Raw genomic sequence first — 21,600 nt, 5'->3', positions numbered from 1 at the left:
TCGATAAGATGCATTGCTTGAGGGCAGGAAAGAGTGGGCATCTCTTCTGCTGCTGGGTGGTGCATGTGTGTCAGGGGGCATTGCTTGGTGGAGAGAGAGAGTAGGCATTTATCCTGCTGCCGAGGGGGGAGGGTATCGGATCACTTAACTTCAGCAGCAGGAGAGAGTGGGCATCTCTCCCGCTGCCTGGGGAGGGTGTTGGAGGGGGGAGTTGCTTGACTTCAGTGGCTATTCTATGCATGTGCCCATCGTTATCACCAGCTTTCTTAAAATCGTTACAATAATGGCTGCAACAGCGGCCCATCAGTTTTTAACGCAAATTTTTGATAATCTAGCCCTCAGTCAGGCCTGAAGTACTCTCTGGATTCTATGGCTTATTTACTTTAAGCCACAGTGAGAAGACACATTCCAGAAGGAGGGAAGGGGTGTGAAGGAGTGGCATTTGGGGGCTGGACTGGAAAAAGCACGTATAAATTAATATGTTAAATCTGAAAATATTATTTTCCACAGAAATTTTACCTACTTAAACAGCACATACAAACAGCAAAGTCTGTGGCTATTTTGTACCCATGGTGATTATTTAAGGCAGTGTCTTGCAACCTTCTGGATGCCGCAGCACACTAAACCCTGTGCCGCGGCTGGAGGGCATCCAAAAATGCGGAAACGCTGATGAGATGTCACACACATGCATGACGTCATCACATCAACATCCGCACGCATGCACGAAAGTCCTCCAGACAGGGCCCTGAGCCGCCAGTGGGGGAGTGCTGCAACAGGAGAGGCATGTAATAATAATAATCATCATAACTTTATTCTTATATACCGCCAAAACCACAGTAGTTCGAGGCGGTTTACAACAAGAAAAACTGAACAATCAGCAACATGTACACATCGTTAGAAATACATAATGAACAAAAAAGTTAAACAGTAAAACCTTAGGTTATAAATTGATCAAACAACTGCGTCTTTATTAATTTTCTAAAAGAATGGTAATGAAGCACGTGCAATAATTTTACCCAACCAATCATTCATTTTGCCTGCCTGAAAAGCAAGTGTTCCGTCCAGAAATTGCTTATATCAACAGGCTTTTGCTGTTGGATAAGCAAATAAATGAGTTCTGCGTGTGGACTTATTAAAATGGTCCAGGAGAAAGTGGGAAGTTAAATAAACTGGAGACATACCAAATATTGATTTAAAGCAAATACAAGCAAATTTAAACAGAACTCTTGCTTCCATTGGCAACCAATGTAATTTTTGGTAATAAGGACTAATATACTCCCATTTTTTCAGACCAAAAATCAACCATACTGCTGAATTTTGAATAACTCGTAGTCTTTTGAGAGTTTTCTTGTAAGTTCCCGGCAAAGAGGAGAGGTGCTGGCGTTGGCTGACTGTCAAGAGATCATGCCTCTCGCAGCAAGAGGCATGTCCTGTAAGCAGTCAGCTGATATCTCTACTCCTCGCCAGCATCTTGTGCCACACCCGGAATCTCGCCGAGGCTCACAGTTTGCGATACACTGATTAAGGGAAAATACTTTCCTTTTGAGAACTAGGTACAGAAGTATAACAGCAAGCCCCTGAGCAGATTGCAGTGAGACCAGAAACTTCAATGCTGTTGTCGTAGTTTTTCACTTGACAGTTGAATATTCCCCCTCACCCTTTACTTGTATTTTGCTTTTTTGTTGTTGTATAAGAAACATCCCAAATATGTAATCATTTACCCAGTTTAAGGATCTTGCATACCTAAGACCTTTATTTGCATGCCACTTCAGCCAAAAGCCAAGATGATGTAAATTAGATTTGAAAAATAATTTTGAAATGTTTTAATTTTTCTATGTGAAAATTTGAACCTGTACTCAACTTACAAAGCAGCAGGGTACCCAGCTCTATGTGGATTCTTAGAATGAATATTTTGCACATTCAGAATGGGGTACATGTGGCTTACACTATTATGTCGAGATAAGGTGATGGTGTTTCTACAAGTCTACGTTTTCCAGCCACTGAGGCACACTGCAATAGAGTGGCAACACAGAAAAGCTTTTCTCATATTTAACAAAATCATCTCAAAGAGAACCGAATGCACAGTTGTTTGTATAAACATTCATAATTGAAAAAAAAAAAAAAAAAACCAACAACACACCCTGTCTTTTCTAGAATTTACTGGGTAGGGTTGTGATCACATAAATGAAGCCAACCACCTAAGCTTTCCATTGATTTTCATTAAATGCTGTATTGTGTTACTTGCTATATACCACCAAACTCTATAATATTACAAATGGCTTTGAGAAAACATATACTCTACAGAAATGTAATCAACTTACTAGAGGGGATTATCACGGTGATTCCTCCATTTGTAAATCTGTCAAACTTGTTTCTGAAAGTGAAGATACACAGAACAATAGTCATTAACAGGTTTAATTACTGGAATTGATTAAACTATTATATTGCATGTTCAGAACATTAACCAAGAAAAAATATAGAGAGTAGATACTGTATATCACAACACAAACTAGAAAATTATGTAAACTTAAAAGGTCACCTCTACTTCTTGAAAAGAGAATTAAAACCAGAAAGATGCAGTTAACTATTTGAGCCCAAACCATCCTGGTGTAAAGAATTCAGGTTTAATCAAAAAGACAAAACTCATCAGGAACTAAAGTTATTTCAACCAAAGAATGTTTTACAATGGCTAAATAATTTCAATTGTCTGAATCTGGAATGGTCAGACATTAGGGTTAGGAGACAATTCTGTAACTTGACACCTTGATTTTTGTACTAAAATGGGGCACATTTAACACCAATGCTATCATTTATTTATTAACTGTCTTTATGAAGAGATTCACCCAAGGTGTTGTACAGCAAGTACAGTTTAACATAAAACTTACAATTTTGTTAAAAGCATAACAATAGTAGAATAGCAAAATAAGCATAAATACAATAGATGAGGTAGTCTCAAAATCAGCAAACAAATTTAATAGAACTAGCATGAAACAGTATTTTAAAAATCTACATATTTAACAGCATTGAAATTCAAGCAACAGATATATATCAGCATAATACCTATGACACATCTACGCATTAGAACATTCAATAACAGATATAATGTAATGTTTTTCTACAATACAGCTTACCATATAACTTAGGGGACAAGTGTAGATATATAGATGGGGAAAAGATGGGTAGTATAGAGTCCACTGGATCAACAGATGAATGGCTAAACTCAAGGCAAATTCTTTAAACAAGACATAAGAAACAGATCTAAGTTACAGTGTGTGTAGCAAGCTGGTCCAGGTGCAGAATGAGTGTACAGTCATTCTCCCAATGTACTGTATTTTTCGCTCTATAAGACGCACCTGACCATAAGATGCACCCACCTTGGTTTTTCCTCCTCTACACATAGGTGCATCTGGTGGTCTGAGGATGCTTTAGGGACTGGGGGGGGAGATGCAGGGGGCTGTGTATGAGGATGCTTTAAGGACATGCGGGTGATGCAGGAGTGTGCATCAGGGCAGCGTTTGAGCACTGGAAATGCAGGAATTTGTGGCTCTGAGTTTGTGGAGCTGAGCATCACAAGAGAGTGAAGGGCTTTCTGCAGCTTTTGTTACTTGTTGCTGGCTTCCCTCAGGCCTCCTTCCCCCCCCACACGCTACGAGCGCCATGACACTCCCCCACCAGGTCCAGTGGAGCAGTCTATCCCACTTGCTGCTGCGGAGCCTAGAGTCCCGGCCATGCTCTGGGAAGGGGGAGGCTGCGGCATCCCCATCACACACCGTTGTAGTAGGAGTAGACCTTCTTCCTTCTGCCCTGACTGTATGCCATGGAGCTGGCAGTGGACAGTAGGAGCACACGGGGAGAGGGGGGTGGGGCTGGACTCTAGGAGCAACCTTAATTCACGGCAGGGGGTGGAACTCTAGACCAGAGACTAATGGTGGAGCAGGAAGAGCAGGGAGCGTGAACAAAGAAACAAGTGGTGGGGCGGAGTACTCGACGGGAGGGGCTGTTTGGTTCTTGGCTGAGGAAGAGGCAGGGCTACAAAGCGCGAGGAAGCAGTGTGCGTGCGGCTGCTGTCATAGAGAATGGCACGGGACCAGGCAGGCGGCACACTCTGCATCAAGAAAGGGCAGTCGTCCAGCAAGAGAGGGGCAAGGAGCACAGAAAGCTTCTGCTGAGACTACCGGCATTTACAAAAAGGTACCGGGGGTGGGGACAGGTGTTAAAAAAAATTGTATTCACTCATAAGGCACACCTACTTTTCCACCCTCTTTTTGAGGATGGAAAAAGTGTGTCTTATGCAGTGAAAAATATGGTATTTAAGGTTTGGGAGAAGAACCAGGCTATCACCTGCTTCCTGAAGTACAGGTAGGCACTTAGGTGTATTAATGAAAACCAGCACTGGTATACTAAAACATAGGCATTTATCTATTTATTAAAATTTACAGACTGCAAATCTAAATTACAAGTGGTTTACAATAAAACATTTATAATATAGTCTAACAATGACGAGAAAAAGCAATCTCCTATGTACATATGATCAGCCATCAATTTCCAGCACTAAGTAGAGGGGGTGGAGTTTTGTGTGGAGTTCCAAAAGAATTTACAGACGTCATAGCCTATGCCCCCCCCCAAGTTTTTAAGATACAGATAGCATGGTGAGTCGACACATTCAAAAGATAGTCAATTAATCATAGAGGTACCATCCAAGTAACCTTTTCAATTTATTTAAGTCACAGTTTATGGTTATTTTTATGTACAGTAGCTTTACAATGGCATTTATTGCTTTACTTTTTTTTCTCCAGAGCTTCCATTGAAAGAAAAATACACAGCTTCCTGAGGCAGCTTTTGTAAAACGCGGTTGGGGCAGTTGTTTCAGAAAAGTGGAGAGGATAAGTAAATTTTTAATAAGTTTTGGGGAAATTTTGGGCAATTGCATTTGGACATAGTCAAAAGGGTACAAGAATTAGAAACATTATATTGACCACTATTATTTTTACTGTATGGTAACTTCTGCTGAGATTCAATCTGAGCACAAAAGCAAAAAAAATTAGTAAAACAATCTGTATTAATAGGAGTAGTCATCAGGATCTTTTTGCTGCTAAATATAGTTAGTATCCCCCAGACAGGATTATTATATAGGTAAACTATTCCCTTTTTTATATGTTGGATAATACCTGCAATGTTTGAAGAGAGCAACATGGCTACTTTTGGCTAGGAGAATGTCCTCTCTTTTAGTGAGTAGCAGGTGGGTGATTTGCTTTCTAAATTCCAGGTATTCACCTCACAGGAAGAATCTCAACCTGTGTTGGATTGGGACCAGTTAACTTTTACATATAAACATATTTATTAGGGCAGAACTGCAGGGCTAAACGCATTCCACAAGGTTTGCATAGACAAAAAGAACAGGGACTGTTTCTGGATAATTCCATCTTTTTGAACAAATGGAACGCAGAACTTAATAAATGCTCATGGGACCTGAGGTTGCTCGTATCATTAAAACAACCCAGATAGAGTTGACTGCATACCAAAAGGATTGCCAGCAGAACTTGATGCTCTTCAAACATCAACACCTGTAGACATATTTACAGAATGATTAACTTTTTAATGAAGAGATGAATAAATTCCACTTAGAATTAAAACAAAGATCAAAAAATTCAAGCACGATGAAAATGATTATGCTAAAGGATTTGTTTATAATTGGATGAACAAGAACAGAAGCTATAAAGGAGATGTCAAGTAAAATACATACAGAATATATCCAGTGATATCTCCAAGGATGAAAGGGATCAGAAGAAACCACAGAGTGAATGAGAAGGGTCACCTCAGTAAATCAGAGCCTTAGGGCCCTCCCCTGTGTATCCCAGGAAGCACCGGGAAGGGAAAGGCCCTGCCATCTCCTCTTTCTTCTCCCCTATTCCCATCTATCCATAAGAAGCATTTCTTCTATCTCTCTTCCCTACCACATCCATTGCTGTACACCAACTTTTCCCTCTCTCCCCCTTTCCCCTCCAACCCTGTGCAAAATCTCCTCCTTCTCTCTCCCTCCCCCATGATCTGACATCTCCGTCTTCCCCCTTCCTATGGTCTGGTATCTTTTGCCTCTCCTTTCCACAGCTGGCATCTCTCTTCTCTCCCATGGTCTGGCATCTCTCTATCCTTCCCTCCTCCTTCCTATGGTCTAACATCTCTCTCTTTCTCTTCCCCCCTTTCAGCAGTCTGGCATCTCTCTCCTCTCCTTCCCGCAGAAAGAGGAAGACAGGCAAAAATATCTGGAAAAGTTAAGAAAGGCTGGTCGTGAAGTCAGGAAAGCAAAGATGCAAATGGAAGAAAAAAATAGCTGACACAGTAAAACGGGGCGACAAGACATTTTTAGATATATTAGTGATAGGAAGAAGTGCAAAGACGGCATTGTGAGACTCAAAGGTGAAGGAGAGGAATATGTAGAAACTGATAAAGAAAAGGCCGAATTGCTTAACAAATATTTCTGTTCTGTGTTCAAGGCTGAATTGCTGGGAGCGGGACCACAGAAGACAAACGTGAATAGAGATGGACCCTGATTGATTTTCAGAGGGTTGTTTTCATGAGGAGTTAGCTAAAATAAAGGTAGACAAAGTGATGGGGCCGGATGGTGTACATCCGAGGGTGCTGAAGGAACTTAGGGAATTTCTGGTAGTTCCGTTGACTGACCTTTTCAACAAGTCTCTAGAGTAGGGAGTGATACCGGAGGACTGGAGAAGGGCGGATGTGGTCCCTTCTCCACAAAAGTAAGAAAGAGGTAGGGAATTACAAGCCGATAAGTCTGACTTCTGTGGTATGCAAATTAATGGAAATACTTTTAAAACAGAGAATGGTCAAGTTTCTGGAATCCTGTGGATTACAGGACCAGAGCCAACATGGATTCACTAGAGGTAGGTCTTTGTCAGACAAATCTGATCAATTTCTTTGACTGGGTGACCAGAGAATTAGATAGAGGTTGTGCGCTAGATATGGTATATTTAGGTTTTACTAAAGCCTTTGATAGTGTTCCACACAGACGTATAATAAATAAACTGAGTGCCCTCGGGATGGGTTTTAAAGTGACAGGCTGGGTCAAGAACTGGTTGAGTGGAAGGCGACAGAGGGTAGTGATCAATAGAGATCGCTCTGAGGAAAGGGATGTTACCAGTTGTATGCCTCAAGGTTCTGTTCTTGGGCCTGTTCTTTACAACATTTTTATAAACGATATTGCTGAAGGGTTGTCGGGTAAAATTTGTCTCTTTGCGGATGATACCAAAATCTGCAATAGAGTAGACACCCAGGATGGTGTGACTAACATGAAGAAAGATCTGGCAAAGCTTGAGGAATGGTCTGATATTTGGCCGCTAAAATTTAATGCTAAGAAATGCAAGGTCATGCATTTGGCCTACAAAAACACATGGAAACGGTACAGATTAGGGGGTGAAGAACTTATATGCACGACAGAAGAGTGGGACTTGGGTGTGATTGTATGTGATGATCTTAAGGTAGCCAAACAGGTTGAAAATTTGACAGTGAAAGCAAGAAGGATGCTAGGTTCATAGGGAGAAGTATGGTCAGTAGGAAAAAGGAAGTATTGATGCCCCTGTATAAGACTTTGGTGAAATCTCATTTAGAATATTGTGTAAAATTCTGGAGGCCGCCCCTTCAAAAAGATATAAAAAGGATGGAGTTGGTCCAGAGGAAGGCTACTAAAATGGTATGTGGTCTTCATCATAAGGTGTATGGAGACAGACTTAAAGATTTCAATCTGTATACTTTGGAGGAAAGGCGGGAGAGGGGAGATAAGATAGAGACGTTTAAAAACCGATTTAATATAAATGTGCAGGAGTCGAGTCTCTTTCATTTGAAAGGAAATTCTGCAAAGAGAAGGCATAGGATGGAGTTAAGAGGTGATAGGCTCCGGAGTAATCTAAGGAAATACTTTTTTACAGAAAGGGTGGTAGATGCTTGGAACAGTCTCCCAGAAGAGGTGGTGGAAATAGACTGTGTCTGAATTCAAAAGGGCCTGAGAGGTACGTGGGATCTCTCGGAGAGAGAAAGAGATAATAGTTACTGTGGATAGGCAGACTAGATGGGCCATTTGGCTTTATCTGCCATCATGTTTCTATCTCTCTTTCCCACAGTCTGGCATCTCTCTCCCCCCTCCTTCCTGCAGTCTGGCATCTCTCTCCCCCCCTCCTTCCTGCAGCCTGGCATCTCTCTCTCTCCTTCTTCCCGCAGTCTGGCATCTCTCTCACCCCTACTTCCCTTCTATTCCCTGGTCTGGCATCCCTCTCCTTCCCCTTCCAGTGGGCTGACATCCCTCCTTCTATCACCCTTTTCTGGAATCTAACATCTTTCCCTTCCTTTAGGCATCTCTCCTCCCTCCCAGTGTAACATTTCTCCTTCCCTTCCTTCTTTCTGACTCCCCACCTCAAACCAACATTTCTCCCTCTCTCATCCCCTGGTTTCTAATCTGTACAGAATCTTTTGTCTCTCCCCACCAGCCCTCATGTCTAACATTTCTCCTTCTATGAACCCTCTCCAACACCATGCCAAATCTCTTCCTCCCTTCCCTCCAATATCAGGTTCAACATTCCTCTCTCTTGCATCCCATTCCATCTATCCCACTCGTCCCTCTCTACAACAGCCAATATTTCTCCCACTGTCCTCTTCACCACTATCATGTCCAACAATTCTCCCTTTCCCCATGTATACCATCTCCTTTTCCCTCCCATTCCATGCAACAATGTACAACAATTCTCCTTTTCTCTCTCCTTCCCCACTGGAAGCATCTCTATTTCCCAACCTTCCTAACCCCCAGCCAGTGAAGTATCTGTCTTTCTCAACCCACTCCCAGCCCATGCAACATCTGTCCTTCCCCACCCCCAGCCATGCAGCTTATGTTCTTTCCCTCCCCCTCCTCCCCCAGCAGTGGTACGGCCTCTTTCTCCAGCTCCCGACTCCCTCACCTACTTTATCTCTGGCCACTCTAATTTTAAATCTTTGGATAGTCAGCAGCGACAACAAAGTGAGCCTGCAGCCATTGGCTTGCCCTGCAAGTCTTCATTCTGCACAACTTCCTGTTGCCGCAAAGGCAAGGGTTTTGGGACAGGCCAACGGCAGCAGGCTCACTTCGTTGTTGCCACCAGTTCCCCAAATATTTAAAATTACAATGGCCAGGGAGAAGGTAGGTGGAGAAGTCAGGAAAGCAATATTTGACTCCTACGACCACTAAATTTGGGGAGGCCAAGACTCTTGTCCCCTCCTCCCCCCTCTGGTTCCAGTGCCTATGCTTAAGACAATCGAGTTACATGCACACAAAGATTATTGTTCTTCTCTAGTAGTGTACCTGATAAAGTGTCCTTGTAGCTTACTGTATATTGGACACACTCCTCAGGTCATTCGAATCCAAATTCAGAAGCACCTTAGCCACATATGCACAGGAGGAAAAGATATTCCATTAATTCAGCACTGGCAAGAGAACACACACATTATCAGAATTGCTTTTTTGTAGCTTTGGAAGCCCCTCTTTTACCCCGGGGGGAATATGTCCCAATTGCTGTGGAATAAGGAACAATGGTGGATACACCAGTTGCACACCAAGACCCTGCTTTTTTAAATCATGAGGTGGAATGGTGGGCCTTTTTGTAAAATTTTGAGCTCATATAGAGGTTTTGATTTAAGCTCTTTTGGTCAAAGTTAGTTGGGTACTGTATTTTAATTTTTCCCGGGGCTAGGTAGAGGGGGTGAAGTTTTGTGGGGAATTCCAATAGAATTTGCAGATGTCACAGCCTATGTCACCCGCTAAGTTTTTAAGATGCAGTTGGTATAGTGCATCAACACATTCAAAAGACAGTCACTAGAACTTAGAGGTACCATCCAAGTATCCTTTTCAGTTTATTTAAGTCACAGTTTATGGTTAGTTTTATGTAGCTTTACAATGGCATTTATTTTTTTCTCCAGAGCTTCCATTATAAGAAAAACACATGGCTTTCTGAAGCAGGTTTTTGCAAAGCGCAGTCTGCATTGGGGCCGTTGTTTCAGAAATGGGAAGAAAATAAGTCTATTTTTATTAAGTTTTTGGGGAAATTTTGGGCAATTTCAATTGGAAACGTGCAATGTTTAGAAGCATTATATTGACCACTAGTATTTTTACTGTATGGTCACTTCTGTTGAGATTCAATTTCTGAAGAAAAATATTTAGAAAAACAATCTGTAGTAATAAGAGTGGTCAATGGGACCTTTTTGTTGCTATATATAGTTAGTATCCCCCAGACAGTAATTTCTAGTGATCAGCATTTGCACCAAAGGGATTTTTAGAATGTTTCATAACACTGAAGTAGTAATACAGTGTTCAGCTCTTTCTTAAATAGATTTTAATTTGATGACTTACATAACTCAAGTGATAACACTTCCACAATTGAGGACCTATATATATCCTTAAACATATCTGCAATGAAAAGCAGGAAAATAATACTCCTAGGTAAAATACATAATAATCAACTAAATAAAAATAAATGTTTAGCTTAAATTCAGCTCAAGTCCTGCTTTTCTTCAACTTTCTGTACAAGTGGATACTTGATTTATAAAATGTAAAATTTGATAAATATAAAATAAAAAAAAAAACATATCTGCAATGGACTTCAACTCTAACCTCCTTGTAATACTGGCAGCAGTAGTTGGAGAAATCAAAATTATTTAATACTTTAAAAATTAGACAACGAAATTAAAATTTGATACATTGTTCAACTGGTAACCAATGTAATGATTTTAACACTGATATGTTGTGATTGTATCTGGCTTTTCAGTTAAACCTTTAGCCATGGCATTTTGAGCCACCTGTAATGCTCTAAGATTGTTATATGGGTTGACCAAAAACTGTTACAATAGTTGAAAATAGGAAAGATAGTACTTTGAATGATTAAATGAAAATTAGAAGGATACAGGAAATCTCTCAGTCATCTCACCAACTTCAGCTTGTAGGCAGGCAAATCTGAAGCTACTATGTATCATGGTAGTTAAAATCCATCAAATATGTACGAGAAAAGACGAGTTTAAAAATTTGGGGTAGAAATGCTTAAGCTGAAGGGCTGATGGAAGATTTTTTTCATTGGGGCACTAGAAAGATGAAGCACTGTTTCCACTAAGCATTCACATGTACAGAGTCTAGACAAATGAAAGACATGGGGCAAGGTATAGGAAGTAAAATGGATGGTAGAGAAGGTGACCCAAGTAAATTGCTTAGCATTCTAAACACCATTGTGCCTATTGGGAACCGTCGCCATACTCTGGAACCCTCTCCCAGAGGAGCTTTGCCTAATTCAAGAGGCAGATGGGGGTCTGGCTCTTCCCCCAAGCCTTTAGTAGATATGACAACTGACTATACACTTAATTCCACCTCTGGACTAGCTAGTCACACATCCTGTAACTAAGATCAGTTTCTCATGCTTTATTCAGCTGCACATATAGTAACATAGTAGATGACGGCAGATAAAGACCCAAATGGTCCATCCAGTCTGCCCAACCTGATTCAATTTAAATTTTTTTTAAAAAAATTTTTTTCTTCTTAGCTATTTCTGGGCGAGAACCCAAAGCTTTACCCGGTACTATGCTTGGGTTCCAACTGCCGAAATCTCTGTTAAGACTTACTCCAGCCCATCTACACCCTCCCAGCCATTGAAGCCCTCCCCTGCCCATCCTCCACCAAACGGCCATACACAGACACAGACCGTACAAGTCTGCCCAGTAACTGGCCTAGTTCAATATTTAATATTATTTACTGATTCTAAATCTTCTGTGTTCATCCCACGCTTCTTTGAACTCAGTCACAGTTTTACTCTCCACCACCTCTCTCGGGAGCGCATTCCAGGCATCCACCACCCTCTCCGTAAAGTAGAATTTCCTAACATTGCCCCTGAATCTACCACCCCTCAACCTCAAATTATGTCCTCTGGTTTTACCATTTTCCTTTCTCTGGAAAAGATTTTGTTCTACGTTAATACCCTTTAAGTATTTGAACGTCTGAATCATATCTCCCCTGTCTCTCCTTTCCTCTAGGGTATACATATTCAGGGCTTCCAGTCTCTCCTCATACGTCTTCTGGTGCAAGCCTCCTATCATTTTCGTCGCCCTCCTCTGGACCGCCTCAAGTCTTCTTACGTCTTTCACCAGATACGGTCTCCAAAACTGAACACAATACTCCAATTGGGGCCTCACCAATGACCTGTACAGGGGCATCAACACCTTCTTCCTTCTACTGACTACGCCTCTCTTTATACAGCCCAGAATCCTTCTGGCAGCAGCCACTGCCTTGTCACACTGTTTTTTCGCCTTTAGATCTTCGGACACTATCACCCCAAGATCCCTCTCCCCGTCCGTGCATATCAGCTTCTCTCCTCCCAGCATATACGGTTCCTTCCTATTATTAATCCCCAAATGTATTACTCTGCATTTCTTTGCATTGAATTTTAGTTGCCAGGCATTAGACCATTCCTCTTTGCAGATCCTTTTTCATATTTTCCACTCCCTCTTCGGTGTCTACTCTGTTACAAATCTTGGTATCATCTGCAAAAAGGCACACTTTTTCTTCTAACCCTTCAGCAATGTCACTTACATACATATTGAACAGGATTGGCCCCAGCAACGAACCCTGAGGGACTCCACTAGTCACCTTTCCTTCCTTCGAGCGACTTCCATTAACCACCACCCTCTGGCGTCTGTCCGACAGCCAGTTTCTGACCCAGTTCACCACTTTGGGTCCTAACTTCAGCCCTTCAAGTTTGTTCAACAGCCTCCTATGAGGAACTGTATCAAAGGCTTTGCTGAAATCCAAGTAAATTACATCTAGCATATGTCCTCGATCCAGCTCTCTGGTCACCCAATCAAAAAATTCAATCAGGTTCGTTTGGCAAAGATTTACCTTTTGTAAAGCCATGTTGCCTCGGATCCTGTAACCCATTAGATTCAAGGAAATACACTATCCTTTCTTTCAGCAACACTTCTATTATTTTTCCAACAACTGAAGTGAGGCTCACCGGCCTGTAGTTTCCTGCTTCATCCCTGTGACCACTTTTATGAATAGGGACCACATCCGCTCTCCTCCAATCCCCAGGAATCACTCCCGTCTCCAGAGATTTGTTGAACAAATCTTTAATAGGACTCGCCAGAACCTCTCTGAGCTCCCTTAGTATCCTGGGATGGATCCCGTCTGGTCCCATCGCTTTGTCCACCTTCAGTTTTTCAAGTTGCTCATAAACACCCTCCTCCATGAACGGCGCAGAATCTACTCCATTTTCTCGTGTAACTTTGCCAGACAATCTCGGTCCTTCTCCAGGATTTTCTTCTGTGAACACAGAAGTATTTGTTTAGCACATTTGCTTTCTCCTCATCACTCTCCACATATTTGTTCCCAGCATCTTTTAGCCTAGCAATTCCATTTTTTATCTTCCTCCTTTCACTAATATATCTGAAAAAATTTTTATCTCCCTTTTTTACATTTTTAGCCATTTGTTCTTCCGCCTGTGCCTTCACCAAACGTATCTCTCTCTTGGCTTCTTTCAGTTTCACCCTGTAGTCCTTTCTGCTCTCCTCTTCTTGGGTTTTTTTATATTTCATGAACGCCAATTCTTTCGCCTTTATTTTCTCAGCCACTAGGTTGGAGAACCATATCGGCTTCCTTTTTCTCTTGTTTTTATTGATTTTCTTCACATAAAGGTTCGTAGCCATTTTTATCGCTCCTTTCAGCTTAGACCACTGTCTTTCCACTTCTCTTATGTCCTCCCATCCTAACAGCTCTTTCTTCAGGTACTTTCCCATTGCATTAAAGTCCGTACGTTTGAAATCTAGGACTTTAAGTATGTTGCGGCCGCTCTCCACTTTAGCCGTTATATCAAACCAAACCATTTGATGATCGCTACTACCCAGGTGAGCACCCACTCGAACATTAGAGATACTCTCTCCATTTGTGAGGACCAGATCCAATATCGCTTTTTCCCTTGTGGGTTCCGTCACCATTTGTCTGAGCAGAGCCTCTTGAAAGGCATCCACAATCTCCCTACTTCTTTCCGATTCTGCAGACGGAACATTCCAGTCCGCATCCGGCAGGTTGAAATCTCCCAACAGCAGAACCTCCTCTTTCCTTCCAAACTTTTGGATATCCACAATCAGATCCTTATCAATTTGCTGCGATTGAGTCGGAGGTCTGTAGACTACACCCACGTAGATAGAAGTTCCATCTTCTCTTTTCAGAGCAATCCATATCGCTTCTTCCTCTCCCCAGGTCCCTTGCATTTCGGTCGCTTGGATATTGATCTTTACATAGAGAGCTACTCCTCCACCTTTATGACCATCTCTGTCCTTCCTAAAAAGATTATATCCCGGTATGTTTGCATCCCATCCATGTGATTCACTGAACCATGTCTCTGTGATAGCAACAATATCTAGATCTGCCTCTAATATCAGGGCTTGCAGATCATGAACTTTGTTGCTTAGACTGCGAGCATTTGTGGTCATCGCTTTCCAGCTATTTTTCAGCGATAATCTCCTTTTTCGTATGGATTTTTGTGTTGTTTCACTTTCCGTTGCAATACTAAGAAATGAGTTGCTGATATTGCTTATGTTGCAGCCTTTACTACTATCACATCTTTTCTTTTGCCGGGGGTGGTCTCTATAATTGTCCTTCGTACATACACCACCCCCACCTTCTAGTTTAAATGCCTAGAAAAATATTGTCTGAATTTCTCTGCAAGGTTTCTTTTTCCTGCTGTAGTAATATGTAGCCCATCAGTGCAATATAGCTTCTTGTCCTTCCATGTATTTCCCCATCCTCCTATGTACCTGAAGCCTTCTTGATGACACCAGGCTCTGAGCCATCTATTAAAGTCCTCTGTGTTTTTCACTCTTTGCTCTCCTTTTCCATATGCAGGCAGTATTTCAGAAAAAGCTAAAGTCTTTACAAAAGGTTTCACGCCCTCACCAAGCTCCCGAAAAGCTTTCTGTGCTGCAAGTGTGGAGTTGTTGGCCAGGTCATTTGTTCCCAGATGGATAACAACATTAGTGTTAAAATCCTTAGTTTCTTCCTTAATTATAGTCAGTATTTGCCTGGAACTCCTGGTAGCTGAGGATCCTGGAAGACATTTCACTATTTTGGTCTCCTCGCCCTGTGTTCCAAGGTTAATGCCTCTGATGATGGAATCCCCCAACAGTAATAGTTTTCTGTTTTTGGCTTTTTTATTTGTACTTAGGGTGCGCTTGTTCTCTTGAGTTACCTTCATTGGTTCCAGTCCCACCTCCCTTCTGTTTTCCTGAGTATCGCAGTGCACTAGTGGAGCGAAGGAATTCTGTAGAGGTAATATTAGTGAAGGTGGATGTTTCTGTGTTACATGTCGCAGTCTTCCTGAGCCTACTGTGACCCATTTATTCCTGGGCTGTTTTATTCTTTGAGGTAGAGGTGGTAAGTTGGTATGATTTTGTGGAGTGATGGAAGCTGCTTTAATTGTATTCAATTCCTGTTTAAGTTTGCAGAGCTCCTCCTTAATACTGGCAAGTTGAAGACAGATGGGGCAAGCCTTAAGCCTCCAAATAGTATGTCTTGGAATTAAAGCACCACAGTGATTGCATAGAATAAAGGTCATCTTGATTGGTTGTGAAGTGACTTGATTTGAGTAGTCCTGATTATATGGGTCTCTATATATGAATAGTGGTCCCTGGGGTTGGTGGGACTATAAGTAAGACTACTAGTAAGGCAGAAATATAGGCTCTATTACCACCTAAAACACAGTATTTTAAACAAAAATGCAGGTTCTATCAGTGCTACCCTAAAACACAGGATTTATAACAGGATTTTCCCTACTTTAGTCACCCTGAGCCACAGGCACCAGAAATATAGGCTCTATACCACCTAAAACACAGTATTTTAAACAAAAATGCAGGAAGAGGAAATAAGATTTAACAGAGGAAAGAGAAGGATTTATTTTTTTGTGCTTTTTTATATTTTTTTTTAGTAAGAAACAGGGAGGAGAAGAGAAATTAAGCAGATATAATGCTGAAAAAATTGACTTCATCTTAGCCATCCTTCTATTTATCCTAATCACTTTGGGTCCAATATTCAGCAGTATTTAGCTGGCTAGGAATGGTTCCCAGCCAGCTATCTGTCAGTATTCAGCAGGAGATAGCCAGCTATCTTCCACTGAATATCCTGCTCTCCGGATTGGCAGGTGACCAGCTATGTTGCAGGTGACCAGCTATGTTGCTATGAGATAGCTGGTCACCACCGATAGTAAACATTGGCTAAGGCTAGTGGTTAGATAGATCTGCTTTTAAGGCAGGTCTATCTTTTGCCATTTTACCTTAGCTGGCCAGCTAAATCTTCATTGGTGAATTTTGATCCAGATATTCAGTGCCGGTGGCCGGATATGGCTGCAGTATTGAATATCTAGGATCACCGTAGACAGTGGGAGACAGATGGCTATTTTCTGCAGTCTGAATGTCGGGAGAGTTTGCCATATACGGGACACAGACCATGCAAGTCTGCCCAGTAACGGCCTTAGTTCTTCATTTTATACCATTCATTTTCTAATTAGAGATGTTCTTTATTCATCCTGAAATGGAAGTTCACACCCCTAAAACACGGGATAGCTTCTTAGAGAGATATCACACACATTTTTCATAATGAAGGAAAATATAGGAGTAAATTATAGAAACCTTAGGCATCTTTCACACATATAAAAGGCATACAATTACATGTGAATTGGCATATGTTTACAAGCAACAGTTTTAGATAAAGTGTAACTCACACATATTCAGCTACAGTTACTAATGTCACCATGTTAACATTATTTATTTATTGTGATTTATTAACCTCTTTTTATTTATTTAATCAATTTTCTATACCATTCTCCCAGGAGAGCTCAGAACGGTTTACATGCGTTTATTCAGGTACTCAAGCATTTTTCACTGTCTGTCTCGGCAGGCTCACAATCTATCTAATGTACCTGGGGGCAATGGGGGGATTAAGTGACTTGCCCAGGGTCACAAGGAGCAGCGTGGGTTTGAACCCACAACCCCAGGGTGCTGAAGCTGTAGCTTTAACCAGTGTGCCGTCATCAGCAACGCAGCAGAGGAATGCCCGGGCGTAAGAAAGCCGCGATGGGGCCTAAGCTGCCAACGATGCGATTTGTTATAAGGTACTGTATTTTGGTCTCGTGGTTGGGCTTCGGATGGGAGGGAGAGATGGAAGGGCCATGGGGGGATTGCTGCTGCTGCCACTGGCAACTAGGGCTTATTTTCGTGGATAGGGCTTATATTAAGACCTACCCCAAAAATCATGCTAGGGCTTATTTTCAGAGTAGGTCTTATTTTTGGAGAAATAGTAGACATCCATATAACTGTAGAATAAAACACAGAAGAGACAGTCCCTTCTCAAAAGAGCTTACAATCTAGTCAAGACAGATAAACTGGACAAGAAGATGCTTCGCCCATCCACACCTATGTGTGTGTGTTGTAGTAAAGAGATTGTCCCAATACAGATGGGCCACTGTCTTTGCAGGGGGAGTAACAGCATTATTGAGCCATTGAATGGGACAAGGGTAATTTGGTATTGGGGTGGTGAGGGGATTGGCACCAGGATGGAAGAAGAGGGGAGATGGAAAGGAAGGGTAAATAAAGGGTTAAGATAGTGAGAATTTGAAGGAGGAAGACTGTTACTACAGGGATGTTTGTGCTGGGATTGGTTAGTTGTGCTGAGTGTTGATTGGGGAGCAAACAGGCAGAAAGCTCTACTATGTGAAGAATTTTGGTTTTGTGATGGGTGATGGAGGTGTATAGGCGGTGGGAATTGGGCTGCGGAAAATCTGGTTGGGTTATAAAAGGTGGGGGCATTTTTCTGTTTTCATTTTGTTTACTTGCCTTGTGTGTTGGGTCTTGGGTGTTTAAAGCAGCTTAGCTCTAACAGCTAGGCTACTCCTCTACAACATGTTCAAGTGAGCTTGCATAAAATTGGTCTTGGTATACTGCATATGTATAAAAAATAGACGCACAGACCCCTGGTGCCTACTTTTAATACTGTATACACAGCCATTTCCAGAGATGGAAACTTATAAAACATGAAAACAAATAACAGAGGTAAAAAAAAATCTTCCATAGAAGCCAAAGAGAGGAAAAAACAGCAGAGTAGACGGAGAGTCAGTAAGCACTGAGGCCCGGATTCTGTATAGGACGCTGGGGAGGGCATCCTATATAGAATCGGGCCTACACTAACCCAGATTCTGTAACCGACATCCATGTTACAAACAACGGTTACAGAACCAGGTTAGAATAGACGCGGCCGCTACACTTATCGCGGCGAGGGATCTCCCTGCCGCGATAGGTATAGCGACCGCCTGTGTACCCCCAGATGATCACCGGCAGGAGGGTGCCCAACCCCTCCTGCCAGTGATTGTGCAGGTGGGCGGCCTTCATGCAGGAAGGGTTGGGCACCCTCCTGCCGGCAATATGGGGGCATCTTTCGACAAGAGGGGTTGAGCACCCTCCTGCCGGCGATCATCAGAAGGGTGGGGGGAAGCCAGGCAGGCAACTGCTATACCTATCGCGGCAGGGAGATCCCTTGCCACGATAAGTGTAGCGGCCGCGCCTATTCTAACTTATAAAACACATGCACACGAGCCTATTTTTACTAGAACATACAAGCCCAAAGTATCATCTGGCTCTGAGCAAGGGTAAACGCGAGTGCCTGCTTTCCCTGATGTAATTTTATAAAGGCAATTTTATAAAATAAATGCAACATAAGCACCTATGTGTTTTATTATTATTCAGAATGCTCAATATATCATAAGGATATTTGTAAGGGTTACTATGTGGTTTACAAAATGATAAAATGGAATAAATGCAGGAAATTTAAAAACAAACAAACCCAGAGGAGTCTGAAATGAGGGGTATAAAAGAGCATTGCTGGGGATGTTAAACTAGCAAAGGGGAATGGATGGGGAGAGGGATTAGACTGGAGAGGTCGTAAATGATTCTGAGAAAGGATAAGTTTTAAACAAGGTTTTAAACGTCCGGAGGGAGGTTTGTGATCTGAGGAGTGGTGGGAGCGAGTTCCAAAGTTTAGGACCCATGTAACTAAACGCAGTTTCAAATGAGTCCGAGAGTGGTATGAAAAGGAAGAGAGAGGAGTTGGTTGTTGGAGAAGCAGAGGGTATGTGCTGGGTTGCAGGGGATGAGTAGATTGTTGATGTATGCAGGAACATTTGGGATGTGGCCTTTGAGCATGAAAACAAGGAGCTTGAATTTGAAACAGGCTGAAACCAGGAGCTACTGTAGAGTGCCCTATTATATGATTACCTCTTTTAAGTCATCTCAAATTATTGTGTGAAGTACATGTGTCTGCTACGTGAATACATTTTCAAAATTTAAGCTTAATTAAAAAAGGTTCATCACAATTGATTCTATTATCTTGGCCAGAAAAGGCAAATTAGCAATTGGCCTATAGTTCTCAGAGCCAGCAGGATCACCCCCACATTCTCTAATGACAGACAAAGAGTTACATACTTCAGATCAGTTTGATAATAACCTTCCTCATTAAGCATCATTAACTAGCTTGGTAAGCCAGACACACAGCTTCATAGGGATTGACTCAAACAATCAAGGAGGATGAGGATCTGAATCACACTGACGGCTAGCAAATTTTACAACAGTTGCCATCAGTCAATCATCAACCAAAACCGTGGCAAAAAGAGACTATACCCATACCACTTCAATTAGCTCAGGGATTCTAAACCTCTTTTGGGTCCTGCACCCAGGGCAGGATTAATTCATTGAGGGCCCCTAAGCACACAAGTACACTGTGTCCCCTGCTCTCCCCCCTCCTCCCCCACCCCACACCGCCTACTTGTCAAACTCATTCTGGTCAACAACTAGAATTTTTCACATTGTTCATATGCATTGTAAAGCAGTAATAATATCCGAAACATAAACGTAAGTATATATTAATAACCAAGTCTGCAACTCTTCTCAACTGCCTCACTCTATGTTATCCAACTGTAACCCATATAAATATATACGTATGTCAAAACAACCAAAACTGTAACTCCTCTAGTACGTTCCATTCCATGTATGTTAACTTGTAACAAAACAAGGCAAGTAAGTGGTCCATCAAAGAATCTAACTTGGAACAAAAGAAGCTCGGCAGACAATAAGGTTTATTCAAGGTGCTCCCAAGAACCATGCCCGATGTGTTACGCCAAATAAGGCTGGTCAATGCTAACAGAAAGCCATGTCTTTCATACACACAGAAACATCCTTGCCCGGTATGGAATAAGTAATCACAAACTACCCCCCCCCTTTTTTTTTTTTTTTTACGAAAGCATGGAAGAAGTTTTTAGCATTGGCTGGCACACAATGTTCTGCACTGCTCTGAAGCTCATAGGAACTCCATGACTATAGGAGTAGTGCAGAGCACGGTGTGTATGTGTGTGTGTGTTAAAAATAGAAATATGTATACAAAAACTGAACCATGAAGAAGCCAGGCTCTGAATACAATGCAATACCACAGAAACAATGGTGCATGTCCCTTAATAGTGTACAAAATATAAAGATAGCAGATGTAAATTTGAAAAAAGAGAAATAACAAATCATTTTACAAATTAACAAATAAAAATAAAACAAAAAATGGAAAAGGTAATACCATTTTACTGGACTAATATATTTTTAATTAGCTTACAGAGGTCAAAAAATCTTTCCTCAGTTCAGTAAAGTATACTGTTGTTACAGTATCCTATCCTGACCTGAGGAAGGAGAATTTTGTCTCTGGAAGTTAGTCAAAAATGTATTAAAATTAGTCCAATAAAGGATAACCTTATTTCCATTTTCTATTTATAAACATTTATCAACACAGCTACAATACTATTTTATCCTAATGCAAAAAAATAAAATAGATTTTTTTTTCTACCTTTGTCATCTAGTTTCTGCTTTCCTCATGTTCTTATCATTCTCTTCTTTCCATCCAGTCTGCCCATTCCAGAAACTGTCTGCCTCCCCATTCCATCTCTCCTCCTGCCCCCCCCCCCAAAAAAAAAAAAAAAATTGGGCTGGCATCTCTCTCCTTCTCATTTCCTCCACTCAGATTTGATATCTCTGTCTCCTTCCCCCTTCCCCCATGCTCTGGCATCTCTCTTCCCTTTCCTTATCTTCCCTGGTCTTCCTTCTCTATTTTCTGCCTCTGTCTAAATTAAATTCTTACTATCCAGTCCTCCATTTTCCTCTTTTCACTGTGTCTACCCACAGCTTGCCACCCCTTTCCTTCACTCCCTCCAGTATCTCACTAACTCCATTCTCTTCCCCCAATCCATCATATGCCCTTTTTCTTTATCCCCTCCTTCCAACCAGTCTGTGTTCTCTTTCTCCAATTCCATTCAGAATTTGCTTCCCCCCTCTCTCCCCTCCCAACTGACATCTAATGTCTGTCCTCTTCTCTCTCTCCTTTTACCCCACTTCTATCATCTGCCCCTTCTCTCTCCCTCCCTCCAACCCAATTCCATCAAATATCTGGCCCCCTTCTCTCTCTCTCCAGCCCAATTCCATCGAGTTATCCAGCCACCTCACCTCCCCACC

General features: G+C 41.8%; 1 long non-coding RNA gene across 7 annotated transcripts in view; it reads right to left on the bottom strand.

Moving 5' to 3' along the window:
* LOC117359550 overlaps window positions 1–21,600 on the bottom strand; it is a 449,501-nt gene that overhangs the window by 204,341 nt on the left and 223,560 nt on the right. For 5 of the 7 annotated variants that reach the window (XR_004539260.1, XR_004539261.1, XR_004539258.1 and 2 more), the window contains 2 exons: window positions 9,344–9,418; window positions 2,322–2,374 (listed from right to left, as the gene is read on the bottom strand). This is a non-coding gene — a long non-coding RNA (uncharacterized LOC117359550). The remainder of the gene's footprint in view (window positions 1–2,321; window positions 2,375–9,343; window positions 9,419–21,600) is intronic. The other 2 variants (XR_004539263.1, XR_004539262.1) reach the window with 1 other exon arrangement.

This window comes from Geotrypetes seraphini, chromosome 4 (assembly GCF_902459505.1).
Source record: "Geotrypetes seraphini chromosome 4, aGeoSer1.1, whole genome shotgun sequence".
NCBI classification, from domain to species: Eukaryota; Metazoa; Chordata; class Amphibia; order Gymnophiona; family Dermophiidae; genus Geotrypetes; species Geotrypetes seraphini.
The sequence above is the reverse complement of the archived record's forward strand: the minus strand, read 5'-3'. Positions and strand labels throughout refer to the sequence as shown.